General features: G+C 43.7%; 1 protein-coding gene and 1 pseudogene across 2 annotated transcripts in view; one reads left to right on the top strand and one right to left on the bottom strand.

Moving 5' to 3' along the window:
* Positions 1-22,034, top strand: part of ARHGEF3 (Rho guanine nucleotide exchange factor 3) — a 381,307-nt gene that overhangs the window by 77,003 nt on the left and 282,270 nt on the right. The window lies entirely within an intron of this gene.
* On the bottom strand, positions 11,771-13,588 carry LOC136314552 (lysine--tRNA ligase pseudogene; annotated as a pseudogene).

The raw sequence follows: 22,034 nt of genomic DNA, 5'->3' as shown, positions 1-22,034 counted from the left end.
GCTGCCTCCTTTCCAGTAGAATAATTTGTTTATATGCTTGACCTTGGCCAGAGAAGAAAGGAAATGCCAGGTATGGCTGTCTGAAGGAGCAGGGGCCTGGCTGAAGGAACGGGAGGAGACCTAGCTGGTCAACCCAGACAAGCCACCAAAGGGTTCCAGGAAGGAGTTCTGAGGGCGCTGCCTTTTCCCGTGCCAAGGTTTTGTCTCTTACAAATGTGGAAACGTTATCGGGGGGATCCATTAGAAAGTGAATCCACTGAAAAATCCATTAGTAAGTGGCTCCAGACTCATTGTCTTCTGGGTTTTGTAGTCAGTTGTAGATGACAGGGACATTTGCTGGGATGGTCAGGGGCCCACTTATGTGGCTCTAACACTTTTCCCCAGGTGTCCCTAGCACTTTGTTGTGGGTATTCTGTGGCTCTTATTCCATCTAATATTTAAGGACAGTTGGCATCTTATCTGTCTCTCTCTGTGTGAATAAGCTCTTGAGGGCAAGGACTGTGGTGTGTACGTGTGTGCATGTATGTGTGTGTGTGTGTGTGTGTGTGTGTGTGAGAGAGAGAGAGAGAGAGAGAGACACTTATCTACTGTATTAGTTCTCTTAGTCTAAAATCAGTCTCACTGGGCTAAAGTCAAGGTGTTGACAGAGCTGGTTCCTTCTGGAGGCTCTAGGAGAGAATCTGTGTCTTCGCTTTTTCCAGTTTTTAAAGTTCACCTGCATTCCTTGGCTTGTAGCCCCTTCCATGCCTCACTCTAGCCTCTGCTCCCTCACTTCTCCTACTACTGGTCTGACCCTCCAGTCTCTCTTTTATAGGGACACCTTTGATTTCTTTGGGCCAACCTGGCTAATCCAGGATCATCTCCCCATCTCAAGATCCTTAACTTAATCACATCTGAAAAGTTCCTTTTGCCACATAAGGTAACATATTTAAAGCTTCTAGGAATTAGGACATGGACATATTTTGGGGGCCATTATTAAGCCTGCCACATCAACCTGCAGGGCTAAGCTCACAGATCTTGACTCAACCCTGACCAGCTTTGTGATGTTGGCATTATTTAATGTCTCTTTAAAGAATCTGCTCATTTAATGTGGAGATAATAATAGTACTTCCTTTTTTTCTGAGACTTTCTTAAAGTAATGTATGTGAAGTGCTTAGAACCGTGTCTGGCACATAGTAAGTGCATTTTGAGTATTATCTATTCTCATGGCCTCCTTCTCCTCCTCCTCCTCCTCTTCCTCCTCCTTCGTCTTCTTCTTCTTCCTCCTCCTCCTCCTTCTTCTTTCTTCTTTCTTCTTTCTTCTTCCTTCTTCCTTCTTCTTTCTTCTTTCTTCTTTCTTCTTCCCCTCGTCCTCCTCCTCCTCCTCCTCTTCCTCCTCCTTCTTCTTTCTTCTTCTTTCTCCTTCTTTCTCCTCCTTTTCCTTCTTCTCCTTCTCTTTCTCCTTCTCCTTCTCCTTCTCCTTCTTCTTCTTCGTCTAACTTATCTCATTTAGCATAATGTGCTCAGGTTCTATTTGGTCACTTTTAACCATATGCAAAACTGTACCGATGACTTTGTCTCTAACACAAAGTTACCCTGAATCATGCTTCTCTGGGTACCTCATACCCAGAAGGGAAATACGTATGTATGTATGAGGACATTATCAACAATCATAAAGAAATAAAATATTCAGGCCTGACCTGTGGTGGCGCTGTGGATAAAGCGTCAACCTGGAAATGCTGAGGTCGCCTGGTCGAAACCCTGGGCTTGCCTGGTCAAGGCACATATGGGAGTTGATGCTTCCTGCTCCTCCCCCCTTCTCTCTCTCTCTCTTCTTTCTAAAATGAATAAAAAATAAAAACAAAAAAAAGTACCCTTAAAAAAAGAAATAAAATATTCAATCATTAACTAAATGTGGCAGAAAATTGAGAGTTAATAAACTGTATAAGATCCAACAGAGGTTGAGTCAGTCATTTAAAAGGCAAGTGTAATGTCAGAATCCTCAACCTTGTCTATTGCTCTGAGAGAGATTCATCCCCAAAACTTCACAGGTATTTTGCCCTTTAAGCCTTTTGCTTTAAAGAGGCCATAAAAGAGAAATTGGCCCCCGAGGGAAGGCATTCCCATCCCCTTGTCTCTACCCCACTCCCCTGTCATTATCTACTCTTAATAAGCACTCAGAAGGTGTTTGAATGCACGCTTCCTTTTCCAGTTTGGTTGTTCTGACTATTGGCACTTATGAATGAAAAGTCTTGTCATTATAGAAAATATACATGTTTAATTCAGAATCTCACTTTGGGTTTTAGGATATAAGACTATAAGAGTAACTCACCTTTTGTGAGGAAATATTTTCTCATTCTTGGTAGAATGATACATAAATAGTGCTAAAGGGTATGAAGAGTTTAACTTACCACCTAAATAGTCCAATTGGCTACAATTCAAATCTTTCTTTTCCCTTTGCCATCCACTTGGTGAGGCTTTGTCTTTATGTTCAAACCATGGCTGCTCATTTCCTGCCCTCGTCTATGTCCAGCAGGGGAGGAAAGCAAAGGGAGAGCCAGCACTGTGTCCGGGAAGTCAGGGCCTTCAGGAGTCCTCAGCAGATTCTGTCTACATCTTTGACTAGAACTGAGGTGTGTGTCTTCTGTAGATGCAGGGAGGTCTGGAAGGTGAGAAGGTTTCATTGCAGCCTGGCAAAAAGTTGGATTCTCTTAGTAAGGACAAAGGATGCATCAGTGTCTGCCATGATTCCCTAGAAACTGGCTGGTGTGGGTCTCCAAGGACATGTGAACAGCACGGCTGCATGCTTATTACAGCCTTTTGGTAATGATGAAAAACTGTAAACACTCTAAATATCCATCACTGGGAGAATGCACAAACAAATTGCTGTCATATCCACACAGGGTGGGCAGAAGTAGGTTATAGTTGTGAGTGCATGAAACAGTTTATTCTTATATTATTATTTATTAATTACTGTTATTTTCTATACCAAGAACTGCAGACCTACTTTTGTCCCACCCTGCACAATCAAGTGCTATAGAGCACATATGACTTATATGTATAAATGTGCATAAATCTCAAAAAATAACATATCAAATAGAACATTGCAGGTTAAGTATAACATAGTATGATTCTATTTATATAAAGTTTATATGCAGAAACACTATTGCTTATAGTTACATAGTAAGGAAAAAATATGAATGGGAGGGATCAACACATTCAGAAGGGAGAAGTGGGGAGGAAGGTAATCAGGGAGGGATGGACAGTGAGCATTAGCCATAACCTACAGTCAGGAAGGATCCAAGTTTTGTGGGACCTGCTGCATATCTAATTTGGAGGGTTCTTTTAAAAGGAAAGGAAGGCCCCAGCCTGGGCTTTACTCTAAATCTGCCTCTGACTAGCCATTGCAAGAGTGTGTGCGATGCACTACATCATTTCTGAAGCTATGTGGGATGCTCTTTGCAGATGAATGATAGTCACATCAATAATCACAATAGCGAACGTTTATTGAGCCTTTATTTACTATGGGCAGGCACCAGGCTAAACATTTGATGGGATTTTTTTATTGGTTCCTCACAACTAATTTATAAAACAGCTGCTGCTTGTTAGCCTCCGTTTAGAGCTGAGGAAGCAGAGGCTCAGAAGGGTTAAATCATTTGCCCCAGGTCACACAGCTGGTACATGACAGAGTTGGGGTTCTACCTCATGGAGCAGAATAGGACTGGTTTACTGTGGATTAAACAAACCACATATAGTCAGTTCTTTATTGTTGTTCACATGCATGTTAGTTCTCTTCAACAAAAGACTCTTTTTTAAAAAAATTAACCAAAGGAACGGCAAGATGACCTGAAAATAGTATTTCTTCCCATCACGTGAAGGTTAGTTTTAGAATTAGAGAGGGTGTTCTTTATTGGTATTTCTCAAAGTGACCAGTGGGCAGAAATGATTTGAGAAGAGTTGAATGTTATTGATTAAAAGACTTTTTAAAAAAGATTTTATTTATTCATTTTAGAGAGGAGAAGGGGGGAAGGAGCAGGAAGCATCAACTCCCATATGTGCCTTGACCGGGCAAGCCCAGGGTTTCAAATTGGCGACCTCAGCGTTCCAAGGTTGATGCTTTATCCACTGTGCCACCACAGGTCAGGCTTAAAAGACATTTTTAAAAAAGAACACATACACAATGCTTCGGATTCCTTGCACTTAATCTGATGGCTGAGCTAATAATGCAAAGCTCCAGTTGTGAAGAATTGAGAAGTCAGTCGTGATGACTTCCTAGTAATAAAACCCAGTGAGCTCCTCCCTACGTGGATGTACATTAAGCATCATGAGGTCCCAGAGCAGCATGCTTGGCGTACATGGCTTCTGCATCATAGTATCTGCTAAGGATAGGACCCTCTGAGTGCCCATGGATGGGAACACGGATACATCTTCCTCTGGATCCTGAAATGGCCGTTTCCACAATTGGGGGTGGGGGTGGGGATAAAGACAAGCTGTATTTGAATTGGGCTTTCCTTGAAACAGTTTGAATTAAAAGCCTAACCAAGAAAACCTAAATGATGGCTGATGGTTTTCTGCTGGTGTTTGGGGAAGATGACTTGAGGAATGGTCTTCCAGGTCCTTGGGCACAGGGTTTGGCCTGCGGGTGTGGCTACGTCCCCTTCTCTCCCGCCGGACTGCTGAGGCCATGACTGCGTGGATGAGCTCACAGCACCCGAGCCCTGGACCAGTCTTTGCTCCCAGGAGCCCCCAGCAGGGAAAGCAGGGAAGTGAACCAGGATGGAGCCAGCGTTGCTGTCCGCTGCAAGGAGGAAAAGGGGAAAAAAGCGGGATGACCAGGAAAGAAGGAACCAAGCCACCTTCTTGGTCACATTTAATGAGCGTTAATATTTGTAAATATTGAACAATGTCTGTTACCAAGTAACAGCTTTGCCAAATGATTTAGTGGAGGGCCTCCTTCTGTTTAATTTTACTGTTCAGAGTGTTTGGCCCTTTTCCTTTCTTTTGTGTGGCTCTCTGGGTGGAATAAAGGGCGGTTGTTTTTTAATCGTCGGTGTGCAGGAAGACTTGGCCCTGGAAAGCAAGCAGCAGTTTGTGATGTTACTGATTTGGCTTTTGCATAAATAACCTAAAAACCACACTGTATGCCATTCTCAGGACATCAAAGGTAGTTACAGGTTGCCTGCCTCCTTTTGCAAATGAGGAACCAGAGGCAGAAGAGACTGCACGCAATGTTGCTTAAAACTGTGTATGAGTTCTTAGGGAGCATGGCTTTTTTTTTTTTTTTTCCTGAAGCTGGAAACGAGGAGAGACAGTCAGACAGACTCCCACATGCGCCCGACCGGGATCCACCCGGCACGCCCACCAGGGGCAACGCTCTGACCACCAGGGGGCGATGCTCTGCCCCTCTGGGGCGTCACTCTACCGCGACCAGAGCCACTCTAGCGCCTGGGGCAGAGGCCAAGGAGCCATCCCCAGCGCCCGGGCCATCCTTGCTCCAATGGAGCCTTGGCTGCGGGAGGGGAAGAGAGAGACAGAGAGGAAGGAGGGGGTGGGGGTGGAGAAGCAAATGGGCGCTCCTCCCATGTGCCCTGGCCGGGAATCGAACCCAGGTCCCCCGCACGCCAGGCCGACACTCTACCGCTGAGCCAACCGGCCAGGGCCGAGCATGGCTTTTTGAAATGTGGAAGTTTTACAAGTTGCAGGCATCCTCCAGGAATTCTAAGTTGGAATGGAGACCCTGGAGGAATAAAAATAAACGTATTTATAAGGGTGATGACAAGACATGGCAGTGGGGTAGAGGTGCATCAGGGACACTGGGATCATTGACCCCTCACCCCCCATCTCTCACTGGGGCCTCTCACTTTGCTCCCAGGCTGTCTCTGTCTGTTGAGCAGGGCAGAGGCACATGTGGATGTGGAAAAAGCCCCTGCAAACAGCTCCCCTGAGCTCCTGTGACAACCTGCCTGGGGTAGGCTCTGTGTGGAGTCAGCCCTGTTTATGGAGAGGCTGCCAGACCCTACTCTTGCCTGGTCTTTCTTGCTCAGACAAGCCCATCGCTAAGCTGTTGGGGAGCAGAGTTTGTTTTTGGCATTCCTCCTGCCCAGAGTGAGCTGCTCTTCTTTTTGATAGCAGCCCATTCCGAGGAGCCAGAGCCTTCAGCCACTCCCTAAGGCCAGTCTTCTTCCAGGCCTTATTATTGCCGGGGCCGAAATAACCCAACATGAATCCTGCCCTGGAGGAAATTCTCCATGGGGCGCGTGGGTGGACACCCTCTGAACTGAAGAGTATGAGAGCCAAGGGGCCTGGTCTATCCTGAGGGTGGTCATGGGGGTCGGGAAGGCTTCTCAGCAAAGATGGCATAGGACCTGCGTCTTTAGAGGCTCAGCTGCTTAGAAAGAACCAAAGATCACAGGCCTGGATGCTGGGGGTGGAGAGGTTGACTTCTGCAGGGGTGGAGACAAGGTTTGGGGGTGTTGGGGTGGGGATCCCAGGAAACAGATTCAGGGGTAGGTGGGGTGGGATGGGTGTAGTGGTTGGATTTTATTCTGTAAGACATAAGGCACCTTGCAAAGATTTGAAGTGGGATGCAGGGATGAGGAGGGAATGACTGTGTTTGAGATTTGATAGCTTCTTGCTGGTTCAGTGTGTGAGGGAGCTAAGATAGGGGACCAGGCAGGGGAGGAAGTGTCGGAAGCCAAGTGGATGCAGAAATGAGGCAGTGGGAGGGGGTCTGCAGTCTTCTGGGGTCTAGAGTGGGTATGAGGAGATGGTGATGCCATTTACTGAGAGTCTTCCTTAATGGGGAGCCCCCCTTTCTAGAGCTACAATGATAGGATGTGGGACAATAATGAGGACTAAAAGAGGTCTTGTGGGCCTGTTCATAGAGGGTGCCCATCCCTGTGTTCTTCTTATCCCTCAGTCGCAACTCACCCAGGCAGTGCCCTCCCTCCTGGAGCCTTGCCCTTTGCTGGCTCAGCTGATAAATTACTTCTCACCATGTGTGGGAGTTAATGGTTGGTGGGTAGTAATATGTTACCAATTCCTGTAACCTGTTTCCATTTTAAACAGAGGTCCTCAGTGTCCAAACTAAAGGAGTCCTCAGAACTCTAAGATAAGCCCTGAAAGTTTTGTTAGTTTTACCATGAAACCTTTAATTGTCCAATTTCATCTTCAACTCAAATTTTTGAGGTTTCTCTCTAGTGGAGTCTCAAATTGAGACTAGGTTAAAAAAAATTATATGCTGACAATTGACTCTCTGTTGCCCTCTAGTAGCAGACTCTTGAACACCTCTTTTTAATTGTATTCTATTGCAGTGGTCCCCAACCTTTTGCCCATGGACCGGTTTAATGTCAGAAAATATTTTCACAGACCGGCCTTTAGGGTGGGACGGATAAATGTATCACGTGACTGAGACAAGCGTCAAGAGTGAGTCTTAGACAGATATAACAGAGGGCATCTGGTCATTTTTTTAAAATAAAACATCGTTCAGACTTAAATATAAATAAAACGGAAATAATGTAAGTTATTTATTCTTTCTCTGCAGACCGGTACCAAATGGCCCACGGACCGGTACTGGTCCGCGGCCCTGGGGTTGGGACCACTGTTCTATTGGATTTAAAAGAAAAAGTTATTTTTCATTAAAATGCATTTTATTTAGGTAAACATAGTTAGTTCATTATCATTTTATCTTTTATATACTTTATTAATTGTTCTAAAATTTCTCATCTTATTTCTATTTTTTTTTCTTATTTCTATTTTTAATGAAATATTTCAAGGAAAGTGTACAGGTAATACCAACATTTTCATGAACCCACCACCAAGATTCACACTTACTTCCTTCCTCCCCCCTCCTCTCCCCTTCCCTCCCCCTCCCTCCCTCCCTCCCTCCCTCCCTTCCTTCCTTCCTTCCTTCTTTCCTTCCTTCCTTCCTTCCTCCTTTCCTTTCTTTCTTTTTTCTTTCTTTCTCTCTTTGTCTCTCTTTATTTCTTCCTTTATCCCTTTCTTCCTTCAGTGTTTTAAAATTTTATCTTTTGATTTCTACCCCCACCCTCTTTTCTTTGGCACCCATCAGCTTTTTTCTTTATCTATGGGTCTGTTTCTGTTTTGTTTTTTCATTTGTTGCTTTTTTTTTAATGTTCCACATATAAGTGAAATCATATGGTATTTGTATTTCTTTGACTTATTTCACTTAGTATAATGCCCTCAAGGTCTACCCATGTTGTCAAAAATAGCAAGATTTTATTCTTTTTTTTTTTTGCTGAATAATATTCCATTGTGCATGTGCGGGCACACACACATGAACCACATCTTTATTCATTCATCTAGTGATGGGTATCTAGGTTGCTTCCATATTTTAGCTATTCAATATAACTAGCAATATGTAATGAACATAAGGGAACATATATCTTTTAAAATTAGTGTTTTGGATTATTTTGGATAAATACCTGGAAGTGGAATTGCTGGGTCATAAGGTAGTCCTGTTTTTAATTTTTTGAGTAACCTCCACACTGTTTTCCACAGATGCTGCACCAGTTTGCATTCCCACCAACAGTGTAGGAATGTTTCCTTTTCTCCACATCTTAGCCAGCCTTTGATGTTTGTTGACTTATTGATGATAACTTTCTGACAGGTGTGAGGTGGTAGCTCATTATGGTTAAAAAAATTTTATTTATTGATTGATTTTAGAGAGAAACATCTGTTTGTTGTCCACTTATTTATGTATTCATTGGTTGCTTATTGTGTGTGCCCTGACCAGATGTTGAACCCACAACTTTGGCATATCAGGACAATGCTCTAACCAACTGAGCTACCCAACCAGGGCTCTTGTAATTTGCATTTCCCTGATGATTTGTGGTGTTGACCATCTTTTCATATGTCTCTTGGCCATCTGTATGTCCTTCTTGGGGAAATGTCTATTCAGGTTCCCTCCCCATTTTTTAATTGGATTATTTGGGGTTTTGGTGTTAATTGGTATGCATATATATATATATATATATATATATATATATAAATATAAATTTTTTGGTGGGGGGGAGATGAGAAGCATCAACTTGTAGTTGTGTCACTTTTTAGTTGTTTATTGCTTGCTTCTCATATATACCTTGAGGGTAGGGGTGGGGCTCAAGCTGAGACAGTGACTCCTTGCTCAAGCCAGTGACCTTAGGCTTTGAGCCATGATCTTTGAGCTCAAGCCAATGACCTCTGGGCTCAAGTCAGCGACCTTGGGATTGTGTCAATCCTGCACTCAAGGTGGTGACCCCGTGCTTATGCTGGCAAGCCTGCACTCAAGTTGGATGAGCCCATGCTCAAGTAAGATAAGCTCCTGTGTTCAAGCTGGTGACCTTGGAGTTTCAAACCTGGGACCTCAGATTCCCAGGCCAGTGTTCAAACCACTGTGCCACCACTGGTCAGGCTTATATACTTTTTATATTAACCCTTCATTGATGTGTAAAAACTTTTTAGTTTTATGTAATCCCATTTTTTGTTGTTGTTTGTTCTTTCTTTCCTTTCTTTTCCTTCCTTCCTTCCTTTCTTTCTCTTCCTCCCTCCCTCCCTCCCTCTTTCTTTCTTTCTTTCTTTCTTTCTTTCTTTCTTTCTTTCTTTCTTCTTATTCTTTTCTTTCATTTGTGTCTCTTACTTGAGGAGATATATCCAAAAAGATATTGCTAAGAACAATATAAAGAGTTTACTGACTATGTTTTCTTTTAGGCTTTTTATGGGTTCAGGTCTTACATTTAAGTCTTCAATCCATTTTGAGTTTATATTTGTATGTGGAGTAATAAAGTGGTCCAATTACATTTTTTAATTTATCTGTCAAGTTTTGCTAACACTACTTACTGAAGAGACTTTCTTTACCCCATAATATATTCTTGCCTCCTTTGTCATCGATTAATTGACCATGTAAGCAAGGTTTTTTTCTGGATTCTCTATTCTATTATACTGATTTATAATTCTGTTATTATGCTAGTACCATAAATAACTACTATGATTATTGTAGCTTTATGGTCCAGTTTGATATCAGGGAGCGTGATACCGCTCACTTTATCCTATCTCAAGATTTCTTTGGCTATTTGGTGTCTCTTGTGGTCCCATATACATTTTATAATTAGTTGTTTTAATCCCAAGAAGTATACCATTGGTATTTTAATAGGGAATGCATTGAATCTGTATATTTCTTTAGGTAATAAGGGCAATCTAACAATATCCATTCTTTAATCCATGAGCAAGGTATATCCTTCCATTTATTTTTATCTTGTTTAATTTCTTCTATGTCTTAATAGTTTTCAGAATATAGGTACTTTTTCCTCTTAAATATATTTCTAGGTATTTTATACTTTTGATGCAATTGTGAAGGGGATTTTTTCTTAATTTCTTCTTTTGAACACTGATTATTGGTGTATAGAACTGCAACAGATTTCTGTATAATGATTTGATATGTGTAACTTAACTGAAGTCATTTCTTAATTCTAATAGTTATTTTTTGGTAGAGTGCTTAAGGTTTTCTATATATAGTATTATATCATTGCAAATAACGAGAATATTACCTCTTCCTTTCTCCTTTGGATGCCTTGTATTTTTTTTTTTTTTTTTGTATTTTTCTGAAGCTGGAAACGGGGAGAGACAGTCAGACAGACTCCCGCATGCGCCCGACCGGGATCCACCCGGCACACCCACCAGGGGTGATGCTCTGTCCACCAGGGGGGTCGCTCTGCCCCGACCAGAGCCACTCTAGCGCCTGGGGCAGAGGCCAAGGAGCCATCCCCAGCGCCCGGGCCATCTTTGCTCCAATGGAGCCTTGGCTGCGGGAGGGGAAGAGAGAGACAGAGAGGAAGGTGGGGGGTGGGGGTGGAGAAGCAAATGGGCACTTCTCCTTATGTGCCCTGGCCGGGAATCGAACCCGGGTCCCCCACACGCCAGGCTGACGCTCTACCGCTGAGCCAACCGGCCAGGGCCGGATGCCTTGTATTTTATTTATATGTTTTGTCTGATTGCCCTGGCTGGGACTTCCAATAGTATGTTGAACAGAAGTGGTGAGAGTGGTCATCCTTGTTTTGTTCCTGGTATTAGAGGAAAGGCTTTTAGCTTCTCATTATTGAGTATGATGTTAGCTGTGGGCTTGTCATATATGTCTTTTATCATACTGAGATATATTCCTTCTATACTCACTTTGCTGAGAGATTTTTTTGTTGTTGTTTGTGAGGTTTGTTTGATTTTAGACAGATGGTTTATTTGGTAACAAGGAGTAGAAAGGAATTTTTTTTTGTTTTATTTTTTCTTTTATATTTTTCCGAAGTGAGAAGCGGGGCGGGGAGGCAGACAGACTCCTGAATCCGCCCTACCAGGATCCAACTGGCATGCCTACCTGGGGGCAATGCTCAACCCCTTTGGGGAGTTGCTCTGTTGTGGCCGGAGCCATTCTAGTGCCTGAGGCAGAGGCCATGGAGCCATCCTCAGTGCCTGGACCAACTTTGCTCCAATGGAACCTTGGCTGCGGGAGGGGAAGAGAGAGATAGAGAGAAAGGAGAGGGGAGAAGGGTGGAGAAATAGATGGTGCTTCTCCTGTGTGCCTTGACTGGGAATTGAACTCGGGACTTCCATATGCTGGGCCAATGCTCTGCTGGGCCAATGCTCTACTGGGCCAGGGCCAAAAGGAGTTCTTAGTTCCTCTTCTCTTCTGGTGACTGAACTGCGATGGTGATTGGATAGCAGCCCACAAGAATTCTCTAGCAGTTCTTGATCTTCTGCAGAAATGCAGAATTGTCTGGGTTATACCACTTACAATTATTATTTTCTAGGCAGACGTGCCAATGTTGCTCTTTCCAGTATGTTTAGCAGTTGCTGCATTCTCCTCATCTTCGGGTTTCATGGCAGGAAACAGACATACTTCCTGATGTTGTTGGAGTCTGTGATGAACACGGTGACTTGGTTGATGCCTGCACCCCAGCCAGCTGTGGGGGGCAGCCTGTATTCCAGTGTGGTGCAGAAATTTTCATCTGTGAACATGGCCTCATCATCACCAGAGGCCTTGGCCTTGGCCTGTTCTTTGAAGAGCTGCCACAGCCACATGGAATGATTCAGCTCAGTGTAGGCATTGTGGATGTCCTACTTCATGATAAACAGCTCAAAGCACTGAATCAGACCTTCATTATCTGCTGATGATCACAGATGAATGTCGGGTTGACGTCACGTCTAGGTACTCCCAACAAGCTTATCAAGGAGCCTGGCCATGGTCCGAGGTAGAAGGCATTTGACAGTTGTTGATACACCGATATCATCAAGAATTTTGGGAGTTACTTCAGTTTCAAAAAGGTTAGTTTCTGGCAGTGTCACCTCAGGGCTTTCTCAAGCCTTCCCTGTCCTGATTCTCTGGGAGGGTGAGGTGAAGTCCTTCTCATAGGCTTGGTCCTTCGGGCTATCTGCATTGTAGGTGACCTTGTAACTGCCTGTAATGTGCTTCAACATGCCTGAAATCATCTTCTCCGTGGTTCCCATGAGATTGTGATAGTCTCGGTAGGCCATGTGTCACTCACAGGTAGTGAAATCAGGACTGAATCTAGTCAATTCCTTCATTATGGAACTGGCATCCAATTTTGTAAACCCAGTCAATGCTGCTAACCATGAGCATCATATGGTAGAGTTCTGGGCAATTCTCACATGTAAATTCATATTCGGCTCATTGTGGTACGTGATAAAATGCTTGGCCACGGCCCCCCTCCCCGGGATGATGTTCATCAGGGGACTTTCAAGCTGTGGGAATCCCGACTCGTCCAAGAAATTTCATATATACTATGTGATGATTTTAGAGCAGGTGATAAATTTATGGCTCACAGAGTCACTCTGGATCAAGACCAAGTATCTCTGACAATTTTGTGTTTCCTTGTCTCTGCGGCCAAAGTGAAGATGAGGTCACATATGCAAGCAAGGAGATAGCAGTGTGCTTTCAAAGGGAATGCTGCTCAGTTTACCCTTCTTGGTTTTCCCAGGATTCCCCTGAATACCAATTCTTTCTCCCTGACGCAGTTTGTTATTGATAAGGATAAATTCTTCTTCTGATGTGTAACTCCTGGAGTTGGCCATGACTTGTCACTTGACCCTCTCTCCTTGAAGGTCGTAGAAGGTGAACTTTATCCCAGAAACTCTTTGAGCATCCTGCCCACCACCTTCAAGGTGATGTCCCCAGGCTTCAGGTGGTCCCCAGGCTGCAGGTGACTGTATTCTTGGATGAAGTGAGTGAGCAAGATGCCTACATGGAACCTGGGAGGGTACAAGTCTTCCCCACTGCCATTTAGCGGGTGGGCCGCTTGGCTGCACCTGGTGTAGTATTGGTTGGGTCCAGGCTCTCTCCCTTGGCAGCGCACCCTGTTCGAGCTGTGGTTAGGGCTGCAGAAGTGCCTCACTGAGCTCCTTCTGCTCAGGCTCCTTCTCTACTACCTTCTCCTCAGCTTTTAGCATCTTTAAGCTCACTTCCTTGATGAGAAACTTATTTATCCTTGTGAAGCACTGTCAAAGGAGCAAGCAGACCCAGTTGCAGCTTCTTCTGCCCCCTCTCTGCCCAGGAGGTTTGGTGCAGGGATCCTCTAACAAGCCTTCTAGCAGCCTGTTTCCACATGGCAGGGCACCCTGGACTAACGGTCACCACCAAGTCTTGCTCAGTTCCATCTCGCCGCTGTGCACCTCCACCTCAGTTCCCTGCACTGCAGCCGCGTCTCCGGAGGGCCCGGCCGAATGGTTTTGAGAGTTTTTATCATAAAAGGATGCTGAATTTTTTTCAGATGCTCTTCCTACATCTACTGAGATTTCTTTTGATCCTTTATTTTGTTAATGTGATTTAGTGCATTAATTGATTTACAGATGGTGACCCATCCTTATAGCCCTGATATGAATCCCACTTGGTCATGGTGAATAATCCTTTGAATGTATTGTTGAATCTGGTTTGCTAATTATTTTTCATTTTAAAATCATTTTTATTTTTCAATCACAGTTGACATACAGTATTATATAAGTTTCAGATGTACACCCTAATGATTAGACATTGCATAACTTACTAAGGGATCATCCCGATAAATCTTGAACCCATCTGACACAATATATAGTTATTACAATATTATTGACTATATTCCCTATGCTGTACTTCACATCCCCATGAGTATTCTGTAACAATCAATTTGTACTCTTAATCCCTTCACCTTATCACCCATCCCCCAACCCTCCTCCCATCTGGCACCTGTCAAAATGTTCTCTCTGTGAGTCTGTTTCTGTTGTGTTTATTTATTTTGTTTTTTTATATTCAATTGTTGATAGACATGTATTTAATGCCATTTTTTTGTTTATATTTATTATATATTTTTTTCTTCAAAAGAGGACTTTTAACATTTCACATAATAGTGGTTTGGTAGTGATGAACTCTGGCTTTTTCTTGTCTGGGAAGCTCTTTATATGTCCTTCAATTCTAAATTATAGCTTTGCTAGGTAAAGTAATCTTGGTTATAGGTCCTTATTGTTTATCACTTTGAGTATTTCTTGGCCCGGCCAGTGGCTCAGTGGTAGAGTGTTGGCACGGCAGGTAGATATCTCAGGTTAAATTCCTGGTCAGGGCACACAGGAGAAGCAACTATCTTCTTCTCCCCCTCTCCCCCTTTTTTTTTCTCCCCCACCTTCTGCAGCCATGGCTTGATTGATTTGAGCGAGTTGGCCCTGGGCGCTGAGGATGGCTTGGTGAAGCCTACAGCCTTAGGCACTAAAAATATAGCTCGGTTGCTGAGCAATGGAACAATGCCCCAGGTGGGCAGAGCATCGCTCCATAAAGGACTTGCTGGATGGATCCCAGTTGGGGCCCATGCTGGAGTCTGTTTCTCTCTCTCCCCGGCTCTCACTTTAAAAAAAAAAAAAAAGAATATTTCTTGCCAATCCTTTTTAGCCTGCAAAGTTTCTGTTGAAAAATCAGCTGATGTTCTTATGGAAGCTCCCTTATAGGTAACTAACTGCTATTCTCTTGCTACTTTTGAAATTCTCTGTCTTTAACCTTTTGCATTTTAATTATGATATGTCTTGGTGTGGGCCTCATTGGGTTCATCTTGCTTGGGACTTTCTGCACTTCCTGGACTTGTGTGTCTGTTTCCTTCAACATGTTAGGGAAATTTTCTGTCATTATCTTTTCAAGTAGGTTTTCAGTTTCTTGCTCTCTTTCTTCTTCTGGCATTCTCATGATGTGATTGTTGGTATGCATGAAGTTGTCCCAGAGGCTTCTTACACTGTCCTCATATTTTGGATGCTTTTTTCTTTTTTCTGTTCTGATTCAGTGTATTTTGCTTCCTTATATCCAAATCACTGATTTGATTCTTGGTTTCATTTACTCTACTGTTGATTCCCTGTAAATTATTTTTCATTTCAGTTGGTGTATCCTTCATTTCTCACTGGTCTTTCTTTTATGTTGTTGAGGTTCTCACTGAGTTCATTGAACATCCTTATAACCAGTGTTTTGATCTTTGCATCTGGTAGATTGCTTGTCTCCATTTTGTTTAGTTCTTTTCCTGGGGTTTTGTTCCATTCTTTCATTTGAGACATACTTCTCATTTCGGCAGCCTCTCTGTGTTTGTTTGATGTATTAAGTGGAGCTGCCGTGTCTCCCAGGCTTGGTAGAGTGGCCCAATGTAGTAGCTGTTCTGTAGGGTCCAGTGGCACAGCTGCCCTGACCACCTACGTTGGGCACTTGAGGTAAACCCCATGTGTGGGTTGTGTGCATGTAGTTGAGCCTTGATGGCTGTTGGCACATCGATGGGAGGGATTTATCACCAGGCTGGTCAGCTGCAAGGACTGGCTGTGACCACTGAGCCATGGTGGAGGGGCTCACCCCACATAGCAGGACTTACTTCAGTGGGGCTCTGTTGCCCGTTGAGTCTGCCCCTTCAGTGTGTCTCTTGTGGGGGTGGTTGGCTGGTGGTGCTTCAACATGGTTTGAAGCTGCCTGCTGGATGTGGTGGCTCTGGAGCCTCCAGGAGGTGAAGGCCAAGGTCAGCCACTACCTGTGTTCTACCTGGGGCCACCAGTATGAGCTACAAAGCGATCTGCAGATAGCTACACCTTGTGCTGGGCTTGGAGGTGCCTAGGTGAGGCAAAGCTGCAAACTAAGGCCAGCTGCAGCTAGTGCTGGGCCTGGTTCCACTTAGTGAGGGGTGTGAGGCATGCTGAGGCCAGTGGCTGCTTGTTTGAGAGATTTTAGGAAAATGAGCCAACTCAGGCCATTGGTATGGAAAAAGCTGTGGAAACAGCTTGGTGGGCCTGCCAGTTGGGTGGGGCAATGCCTCAGGGAACCACTAGTGTGGGAAAACAATGTAAGCCAGATTGATGGACTCCCAAATTTAGTACCTTCCTGCTGGCTCTATGGAAGCATGGAGCTCATCAAAAGAACAATGGCCTCTTCCTGTCCTTTTGTTTGGGAAGAAGCTATCCCAGCTCTCACCTTGATGCCATACATTTCAGTTTTTTGCACATGTCTCTGGTGCCTCTCAAGCTGCAGCCCCAGTGCTGGAGCTCAGAGACAGTGAGTCTGAGTAAATCTGTGTGCAGGCCCTTATCTAAGAGGAACTACCTAGACTCCAGCAGCCCTCTGTCTCCCTCAGCCTCAATCCCTGCTGGTTTTTACAACCAGAAGTTAGAGTGACTTCTCCTGGCACTGGAACCCTGGTCTGGCTCTTTAGGGGGACCTCTGCAGCTGAGATAGCCTTCCCAATTTTTTTTTTGTATTTTTCTGAAGTTGGAAATGGGGAGGCAGTCAAACAGACTCCCGCATGCGACCGGGATCCATCTGGCTTGCCCACCAGGGGGCGATGCTCTGCCCATCTGGGGCATTGCTCTGTTGCAACCAGAGCCATTCTAGAGCCTGAGGCAGAGTCCATGGAGCCATCCTCAGTGCCCAGGCCAACTTTGCTCCAATGGAGCCTCGGCTGAGGGAGGGGAAGAGAGAGACAGAGAGGAGGGAGAGGGGGAGGGGTGGAGAAGCAGATGGGCGCTTCTCCTGTGTGCCCTGGCCGGGAATCGAACCCGGGACTCCTGCACGCCAGGCCGACGCTCTACCACTGAGCCAACCAGCCAGAGCCCTTCCCAATTTTTTATCTGCCACATGTGGGTGTGGGGCCAGCCGGTTCTACATCTCTGTCCTCCTACCAGTCTCCATGTGACTTCTTTAATTCCTTAGTTGTGGGACTTAAATTCAGCCAGACTTCAGGGGGTTCTGAAAAATGGTTGTTCTGTAGTTTGGTTGTGGTTAAGGTGAGGACTATGTTTACCTATGCCACCATCTTGCCCAGAAGTCCTGGTTTGCTAGTTTTGTAACAAATGTTTGCATCCATGTTCATCAAGGATAAAGGCTTATATTTTCCTTTTTTTTTTTTTTTTTTTTTGGTAACATATATGGTTTTGGTATCCTGGCTTCATAAAATGAGTTTGGAAGCATCCTCTTTGCCATCTGGAAATAGTTTAAGAAGGAAAGGTATTAATTCTGGTTTTTTGTTTTTTTTTTGTATTTTTCTGAAGCTGGAAACGGGGAGAGACAGCCAGCCAGACTCCCGCATGAGCCCGACCGGGATCCACCCGGCACGCCCACCAGGGGCAACGCTCTGCCCACCAGGGGGCGATGCTCTGCCCACCAGGGGGCGATGCTCTGCCCCCCGAGGCGCCGCTCTGCCGCGACCAGAGCCACTCCAGCGCCTGGGGCAGAGGCCAAGGAGCCATCCCCAGCGCCCAGGCCATCCCCGCACCAATGGAGCCCCAGCCGCGGGAGGGGAAGAGAGAGAGAGGAAGGGGGGGAGTGGAGAAGCAAATGGGCGCTTCTCCCATGTGCCCCGGCCCGGAACCGAACCCGGGTCCCCCGCACACCAGGCTGACGCTCCATCGCCGAGCCAACCGGCCAGGGCCGGTATTAATTCTTTGAATGTTTGATAGAATTCATCTGTGATGCCATCTGGTCCTGGACTATTTTGTTGGGAGTTTTTTTATTACTGCTTCAATTTCACTCCTAGTAATTGGTCTGTTTGGATTTTGTATTGATATTTCTTCCTGGTTTAGTCTTAAAAGCTTATATACTTCTAGAATTTATTCATTTCTTATAGATTTTCAAATTTATTGGTTGTTCATAGTATTCTTTAATGATCCTTTGTAATTCTGTGGTATTGGTTGTAACTTCTTTCATTTATGATTTTGTTTATTTAAGCTCTCTTTTTTCTTTGAGTTTGGCTGAAGGTTTGTCTATTTTATATTTTTTTTCAAAAAACAGCTCTTAGTTTTATTAATCTTTCTATTTTTAAAATTTTTTATTTTTATTTTTCCTTCTGATCTTAACTATTTCCTTCCTTCTGTTTACTTTAGGTTTTGTTTGTTCTTTTAATTTTTTTCCTAGTTTTTTAGGTGTAGAGTTAGATTGTTCATTTAGGATTTTTCTTGTTTCATGTAATAGATGCAGTAAGCCTTTATACTGATGAACTTCCCTTTTCGAACTGCTTTTGCTGTATCATAAAGTTTGAAAAGTGTGTTTTCATTTTCATTTGTTTCAAGATAGTTTTTGATTTCTTGATCAGTTTCCTCTTTGTTCACTTGGTTCTTTAGTAGCATACTGTGTATCTATACATATTTTTTTTCCAGTTCTCTTGCTGTAGTTGATTTCTATTTTCATACCATTGTGGTTGGAAAAGATGCTGTATATGAAAAAGTATATGCTAAGAAAATTTACTCTCTGTTGCCCCCTAATGGTAAATTCTTGAACACCTTCTTTTCAATTCTAACCACTTGGGAATTTGTGGATTTATAAAAGTGATTGCATGTCTCCTATATGCCAGGTGCCACAAATATCCTCACTGTCTGATATTATCATGGCCATTGAGTCAGTTGCTAAAGGAGCATAAAGACATATAAAGTAAGTTAAAATGAATTGATATGTCTGGATTTTATTTTCAACTTCTAGCATTTCACATTACTCTGGTATAGTGAGTATGTTGAGGTATTATAAACCCAAGGCTAAGAATTAATGCTGTGTGCGCCAGCCATTCTTTCTGATAAATATCTTGTTTCCTTCTATTATCCTGGATTCCAGAGAGTGTGGGAAAGGGGTGTAGAGTTCTAGGTCTAACAAGAAAAATGTTAAAAGATTACCCATGCATATGAGTGCTAGTATCTTGAGACAGTTAAAACTCATAATAATGGAAAAAATAAATGCTCCTAGAAAACTAATGGGGCTGTTAAAGCTCTTTTACTTTTCTGACAAATAGTTTTAGAGAAATACTCATTCATATTCTCCACAAGGTGGGCTCTTTCAAAAACCCCCAAACATGTCGCCCTGCATTCCCTGTGAGTTGTTAGTCTGATGCCTGAGCGGAAGCATGCACGTGCTTCAGGAGCACGCCTGCTGGCCTTCTGTGACTCCGGCTTGTAGGCTCCTACCCTGATGTCGTGCCATGTTTTTGTCTGCGTGTTCTTGTCTTTTTATGTAGAAATTTTGCCCAAGTTTTCTTTTTCTATAAATTTGTGTTGTCTACCTAACGTGTTGTGACATTTTAATAAATAGCATCCAAAAGAAGGAAATCTTACCTTTTGTGACAGCATGGATGGACCTGGAGATCATTATGCTAAGTGAAATAAGCCAGTCAGAGAAAGACAGTACCACATGATCTCACTTATATTTGGAATCTAATGATCAAATTAAACTGACAAACAAAAGAGAATCAGAGACATGCATACACAGAACAGACTGACAGCTGTCAGGGGAGGGGTAGTGGAGGACTGGATGGTAGAGGGTACAGGGATTAAGTAAAAAAAAACCATATATATAAAACACACACACACACACACACACACAGAATAGTGTGGCAATAGCCAGAGGGGAAGGGGGCGGGCATAGGTGGAGGTGGGCAAAGGGGAAGAAAATGGGGATGGGAAGAGCCTTTGCCAGTGGTGATGGGCACAGGATGCAGATGATGGTTTATTGAATTGCACACCAATAAAATAAATTAATTAAAATTAATAAAGTTAAAATGGCATTCAATAATCTTAACAACTATGAAAATAACACATGTGTATTGTGTTTTATAAGCTATAATGTGCTTTACCCGTGATCCCTGAGATTTTTAATGAGATATTAGTATTTCCCCTTCCAGAGTAGGACACCGAGGCTCAGGCAGGTTAAGCAACTTGTCCAAAATCACATCATTAGTTACCAGCCTCTGGCCAGGGGTGGTGGTGTTCACATTATGAGAGAAAGAAAAATCCCTCTTCTCAGGAGGCTGATGTAAGACTTGCATGTACAGCAGTATTTTTGGTGGAAATGTGTAGAAATTATCCTGTTGTAGGGTCTAACAAGCCTTGAGCACATACTTATGCCATGGTGACCGTGGAGCTGGACCCAACTACAGAAGGCACTGAGGTTGACAAAGGGTCTGGCATGGAGCTATTGATACCCAATGATCATGGTTCTTCTCTGTGATGTGTGTTGAGGCTGTCACGTGGGGTATAGTGTGTGCAGAGGGGCCTTCTCTCTCTGGAGAACCGGGATTGTGCCAGCTCTCTCTTATCTGGCTCCTCCCCAATTACCAGCAAAGGGTAACGTGGAGTTGTAGTAGTGTGATTCTGGGAACACAGTTCTTCCCCCACCCTGGGAAGCCAGTTCTTTGTCCTTCAGACATAACTGTTGCATGTGGATGGGACTCATAGGAGGGACTCTACTTGATGGTTATTTCATGATGTTGATATAGTAAGTGTTGGTTGAAAGGCCCCAGTCACAGATGTTGGAGGTATCACGACCTTCTTTCTGTTTCTCCAGTGTGCCATACTCCCTGCCACAGGGCCTTTGTACCTGCTGTCACCTGTGCCAGAGATGCTTTCCTCACTACCATTCTTTAGGCCTTACAGAGCTCATACAGAAGTCCACTTTTTTCCTGAAGACTTTCCTTGACTCTTGTATAAGTATATACTTAGCCTTGGTAAAACATTTATTTAACTCATGAATGAGAGAACTGAAAGACTGAGGGAAAAAATCTGGTTCTAAGTATCCAGGAAGATATATATTATATATGCATGTGAACTTGTGTATCGGGGTGTATATATATATATATATATATATATATATATATATACACTCATATTTCTACTCTAATATGTGCATATGTGTGTATATGTATGTGTGTATATGTGTGTGTGTGTGTGTGTAGTCATGGAAAAATGTGAAGAAAAAAATGTGATGACTATAAACAGATATAAACGTTTAAGGTCCTACAGGAAAATAACACTGTGACCTTTGGAATTATTTTTTAACCTATCAGAAATTATTTGTCAATCTTTTACAAGTGAATATTCTAACCTTACAGAACGTGGCCACCAGGATCTTGCTGTCTCTGCATTCAGGCTCACAGGAGTTTTTCTGGGGGGAAGCAGGTGCTTTGATTTGTGGTATCTGAGAAGTTTGGAGTCTGTCAGAAAGGACAGCCCCTTAGAATGGAAACTGGATGCATTTGTGGGCCACCTGCTGACACTTGGGCAGGTTCCCCGAGCGGCATGGGTGCTCTGATGCAGAGCTGTCAGTCACAGGACCATTTCAGGGTGACGTTCAAGTGGCACCAGCAAGAAAAACAAGTAAGCTGAATGAAATGCTCTGTGACTTTGTACTCTTTCTCAGATCTTCTCCTTTTTGTTTTCAGTTCAAATTAATAACAGAACAAAACAAAAAACTACAAGAAGGTATTTAAGGCTGACTTGTCTTGAGGCAGCACGACGGGAACCCTCCTGGAGAGGTGGATATTTTCAGCTGTGAGTGTCTAATCCTGGCCAGCAGAGGGCAGTCTTTGCTCACATTCAGTGCTGCTTCTTTCCTCGGAACCCTGCTCCCTCTTGCCCTCAGCCCTGGAAAAGATTCGTTTCCAGCTATTTCTAATTTACTTTTGAGTTCTTAAAAATGAGGCTTTCCGCTTTTAAAGCTGCAATGTCTGTGCCGTGATTTTAATACTGGCATCTACTGTTGTCAAGTAGCCAAAGCCTGAGAAAAGTCATAAAAGGGAGGGGCATTCTCCAAGGTT

Source organism: Saccopteryx bilineata, chromosome 10 (assembly GCF_036850765.1).
Source record: "Saccopteryx bilineata isolate mSacBil1 chromosome 10, mSacBil1_pri_phased_curated, whole genome shotgun sequence".
Lineage (NCBI taxonomy): Eukaryota > Metazoa > Chordata > Mammalia > Chiroptera > Emballonuridae > Saccopteryx > Saccopteryx bilineata.
This window is presented reverse-complemented; position numbering and strand designations above follow the sequence as displayed.